General features: G+C 38.7%; 1 pseudogene; it reads left to right on the forward strand.

The window, feature by feature from the left end:
• Positions 1 to 2,183: 2,183 nt before the first annotated feature.
• On the forward strand, positions 2,184 to 5,336 carry LOC110277912 (uncharacterized; annotated as a pseudogene).

A 5,336-nucleotide genomic window follows, 5' to 3' on the forward strand; every position in this document is an offset into this window, starting at 1 on the left:
TGCTTATTGTCTGTGTATTTTTGTGTACTCCTACATACTGTTTGTAGATCCATATACTATTTGGAGATAATGATAATAGATTAAAATGGATTAAAAATGCAGAATTCAAAAAAGTTAAAGGGAGTTCGCCGGGGGTACGGCGAACTTGCTTTAAACAAAAAAAAATCACATTTGTGGAATTAAAGTTCAAAAATGGTGTTTGGGAAAATATGAATTTTTTATTTCTGAAAAAAACCCAATAAACATAATCATCATTCAAATTTTTTGAAACAAAATAATAAAATTAACATTGTAAATAATAAAAATATTATCTAAAACACATAATTAAAACATCTTCAAGTCTCTAATCAATCAAACATAGAACATAATCTAAATTATAACTTAGAACATTTTCAATTATCATCTTTAATTACAAAAAAAATGTTAGGCCCGTCGGAAAAATCCGCCTCGACCTGCCGAAACCTGTTAAAGTCTGCATATTAGGCGGTGCGGACTAGGGGATTTTTTAATTATAGCGATTTTAAATTTTCAACTCGGCCCATATTTTTTGCGAGTTACGCAGACCGATACAACAAATTTCGGTCCATTTATCACCCCTATAGAAAACTTGTTAAGATCATGATGCTAGATCCTGCATATTACTTATGGAATTGATGCTCTAATATATAAAGAAAGGTTACATTTGTAAAACATAATCCATTATATGCTTACTTTTTCAATAATATATCCCTAGCTAGTAGAGACAACCAAATTGTTAATCAATATTCTTAAGTTGAGTACAACCAAATTGAGTTCAGTTTTTTTTTCGGTTATATTACTACAAGAAAATTTGTCTTTTACCATGTTTTAAAAGTGTACTGAAAAGCTGAAAAATGTGGCTATAACTGGTCATGCTTTTCAAATGGTCACCTGCTCAACTGTGGACAATTTTCTATAGCCACGGTTTTTGGTATCAATTGCTACACTTACTTTTTTGCCACGTTTTTGTTGGGAAAAATGTGGCTGTTGATAGAAACGATGAATTTTCTCCTTGTATGCACATTTTGTGTTTAGTTCCCAGGGATGCTATAAAGCTATTAGAATTGCAAGTTGAGGAAGCATTATTCAACTGATGCACGACCAAAATTTAAACGTGCCTGCTGTAAAGGACTAAAAATAAGTACAGCATAATCTCATAATGATTCTTTTAGTGAATTTTTGGATGTGAATATTGTCTTCTTCTTAGAGAAATACATTATCAGGAAATTCTAGATAGTTAAAACCAAGAAAGTGGTATATAGCCAGGTTCTGAAAACCGGATCGGACCGGTTGGTTCGATCGGATTAATCGAGAATCGGTTATCTGGTCGGTCCGGTTGTCCTTCAAAATTGTCCTACAAAAAAATCGATTTTAAAATCGACTGAACTAACGGTTAATTAATGAACCGGCCAAATTTTTAAAGGTCCGGTTTTGTCATTTGTTTCAGAAACGACGTCGTTTAACGCCAGGAAAAAAAAAAGAGAGAAAGCCCACTATCCCCATTCCCCAGTCCCAGTTCCCAAATCCAACCTAAACGTGTAACCCTCTCCCTTCTGAAATAATTTTCTTCCTCTTCCAACCGTCTCCCAACCTTGCTCTCCTCCTACCCAGCCGCCGCATTCTCCCTCTCTGTCGTCGTCCCCTTCCTTTCGCCTGCGCAAGCTCGCCTGTTTTTGCTTTTCTCACTCACCTTTGTTGCCGTCGCAATCGTCGCCTTCCAGCCACTTTATAGACGTCATCGTGGCTGTTACCCTCCTGTCGAGTCTTCCCTCTCAGAAGCCTAGCAATCGCTGACGTCGTCGCTGTTACACACAGCACCCCTCCCTCTTTCTTTCTCTCTCAAATTCAAAATCCCCTTCTGAAGAACCCTAACCCTATCAAGCCCGTGATTGAGACATGAACTTCAACGCCTTTAATTTCAAAATTTTTGTTTGCAAGTAAGCAAGAAGATAGCATATGCCAAACTCGCAAAAGATTTTAAGGCCGTGCTAAAAAAATTTCAAAAGGCACAACATCTTGTAGCTGAGAGAAAAACAGCGTATACTCCTTTTGTTCCACAAGCAATTCTTCCTTTCAGGTGACTTATCAACTTTGTTGAAGTGTAAGTGGCAAAATCTGATCCTTATTTTCTTTATATGTGTGGCTTATGTAGAATTTAAGTGATTATGTACAGTGACAAAAGAAACTCTGTCTATGTTACACTTGCGGTACATAGTCGGTCCCAAGCCCAGATAAAGGAGGAGGGTTATGTTAGGTCTTCGACAATCAACATAAAAACATAGTTGAATCCTCATGACATGAATCAAAGATGTTATTGCGCTAAAGCTAGGTCGTTGCCCGGAAGCAACGCACTGTATGGCTCGAGTCCAGTGTCAAATGAGCAAGGGACACTGCATCGGTGCCCGGATGTATTGTTAAATCAGCAAGGGTTCCCACATTTTTGTGGGGATGATGGTAAATAAGCTAGTTCACAAAGTAAAAGGTAAAGATCGGAGCGACAGAAGGTTGAGATTTCGGACATAGAACATAGGCACTCTAACAGGAAAATCCATGGAGGTGGTGGACACCATGACAAGGAGGAAGATTAATATTATGTGCCTATAAGAAACAAAATGGATTGGTGCAAAGGCTAGGGAGTTGAATACTTCCGGATTCAAACTTTGGTATACAGGAAAGGTGAAGAATAAGAATGGGGTTGGTATTATTGTGGATAAGCAGTGGAAGAAGGACGTAGTGGGGGTCAAGAGGGTGGGAGATTGGATCATCTCTATCAAACTTGTGGTGGAGGGAGGTGTTTTTCATGTGATTAGCGCCTATGTACTGCAAGTGGGTTTGGGCAAACAACACAAGATAAGGTTTTGGGAGGATCTAGAGAGTTTAGTCCAAGACATACCTTCAGGAGATAAGATTTTCTTAGGAGGAGATTTAAATGGCCACGTTGGAAGAGAAGTGACTGGGTTTGGAAGTATTCACGGAGGCCATGGTTTCGGGATGATCAATGCCGAGGGTAAAACTATTTTGGACTTTTCCTCAAACTTTGATCTTCTCATTGCAAATACATGTTTTAAAAAGAGAGGCGAACATCTTATAATCTATAAGAGTGCCATGACAAGCTCTCAAATTGACTTCTTGTTGAGGAGAGTCGACCAAAAATTTTGCATTAATTGTAAAATTATCTCAGGAGAGAGTTTAACAACACAACATATGATGCTCGTCATGGATTTTCGCGTTGAGAAAAAGTTGAGGAAAAGACATCATACGAAGAACCCAAGGACGAGGTGGTGGCAGATGAAAGGTGAGGAACAAAGAGCTTCCGAAGATGGGTAGGAGAAGAGGCAAAGTGGGATGGAAATGAAAGCGCAGAAAAGATGTGGAGGGAGATGGCAAAGTTATTAGAAGAATAGCAAAAGAAAGTTTTGCTGAATCTAAAGGAATAGGACCAAGAGACAAGAAGTCTTGGTGGTGGAATGCGAGTGTACAAGAAAAGATAAAGATAAAAAAGGAGTGCTTTAAAGAGTGATCTTTATGCCTCAATGCAAATAATTGGGAAAAATATAAGGCGGCTAAGAAAGAGACAAAAGTGGCTGTAAGTGAAGCAAAAACAAAAGCATATGAGGGTCTCTACCAGTCTTTGGGCACTAAAGAAGGAGAAAAATGTATATATAGAATCGCAAAGAGCCGTGAAAGAAGAACGAGAGATTTGGATCAAGTTAAGTGCATAAAGGATAAGGATAGAGAGGTGATGGCTCAAGAGAAGAAGATTAATGAAAGGTGAAAGAGCTACTTCTACGAGTTATTTAATGAAGGACATAAGACTCTTCCGAGCCTTGGTCGGTTATGCACAAGGGAAGAAGATCAAAACTTTGACTACTATCGAAGGATTCGAGACTTTTAGGTAAAAGAGGCTCTAAAACAAATGAAAAATGGCAGGGTAGTAAGACCTGATAATATCCCGATTGAGGTTTGGAAGGGCCTTGGAGGAAAATGCATCAACTGGTTAACTAAGCTTTTTAATGAGATTTTAAGGTCAAAGAAGATGTCTGATGAGTGGAGAAAGAGCACCTTAGTACCTATCTATAAGAATAAGGGGGATATACAAAGTTGCGAAAACTATAGAGGGATCAAGCTCATGAGCCATACCATGAAGTTATGGGAAAGGGTAATAGAATGGAGGTTGAGAAAAGAAACACAAGTAATAGAGAACCAATTTGAATTTATACCAGGCAAATCCACCACCGAAGCGATATACCTGTTAAGAAGGATGATGGAGAGGTATCATAGTAATAAAAGGGATCTACATATGGTGTTTATTGATTTAAAAAAAGCGTACGATAGGGTGTCAAAGGAGGTCTTATAGAAGGTTTTAGAAAAAAAGAGAGTAAGGATCGCATTATTTGTGCAATTAAAAACATGTATGATGGGGCCACAACTAGTGTGAAGACTCAATGTGGTGTGACAGAGGAATTTTCTATTGGTATAGGATTACACCAGGGATCATCCTTAAGTCCATACCTTTTCACAATAGTCTTGGAAGTACTCACAGAGCACATCCAAGAGCATGTGTCATGGTGCATGCTTTTTACCAATGATATCGTCCTTATGAGAGAGTCAAGGGAAGACCTAAATAAGAAGTTGGACTTATGAAGAGAAGCTCTAGAAGTGTATGGTCTGCGCATAAGCCGTAGCAAGACAGAATATATGGAATGTAAGTTCGGTCTGAGAAGAAAAAACCCTAATATAGAGGTGAAGATTGGAGAAAACATCCTACAAAAATTTAAAGTTTTAAGTATCTTGGGTGCATCACACAGGATAATGGAGAGATTGAACATGATGTAAATCATATGATCCAAGCAGGTTGGTCAAAATGGCGGAGTACATCTGGTTTTATATGCGACAAAAAAGTGCCTTTCAAACTTAAAGATAAATTCTATCGCACTGCTATAAGACCGGCTATGCTTTATGGTACGAAGTGTTGGGCGGCTAAGGGGGAGCACGAACATAAGCTAAGTATGGCAGAGATGAAGATGTTGAGATGGATGAGTGGTCATACGCGATTGGATAAAATAAGGAATGAAGATATAAGGGAGAGAGTTGGAGTAGCACCCATTGTGGAAAAGATGGTAGAATCGCGTCTCGGGTGGTTTGGACATGTGAGAAGAAGACCGACAGAACACCCAGTCAGGAGGATGGATGAGATGGAAGATGGACAAGGGACGAAAAGCAGAGGAAAACCTAAGAAGACCATCCATGAAATGGTCGAACGAGATTTATATGTAAATAGTCTCTCTGTAGACATGATATATGATGGAGTTCGATGA

The sequence above is a fragment of the Arachis duranensis genome, chromosome 2, assembly GCF_000817695.3.
Source record: "Arachis duranensis cultivar V14167 chromosome 2, aradu.V14167.gnm2.J7QH, whole genome shotgun sequence".
Classification (NCBI taxonomy): domain Eukaryota; kingdom Viridiplantae; phylum Streptophyta; class Magnoliopsida; order Fabales; family Fabaceae; genus Arachis; species Arachis duranensis.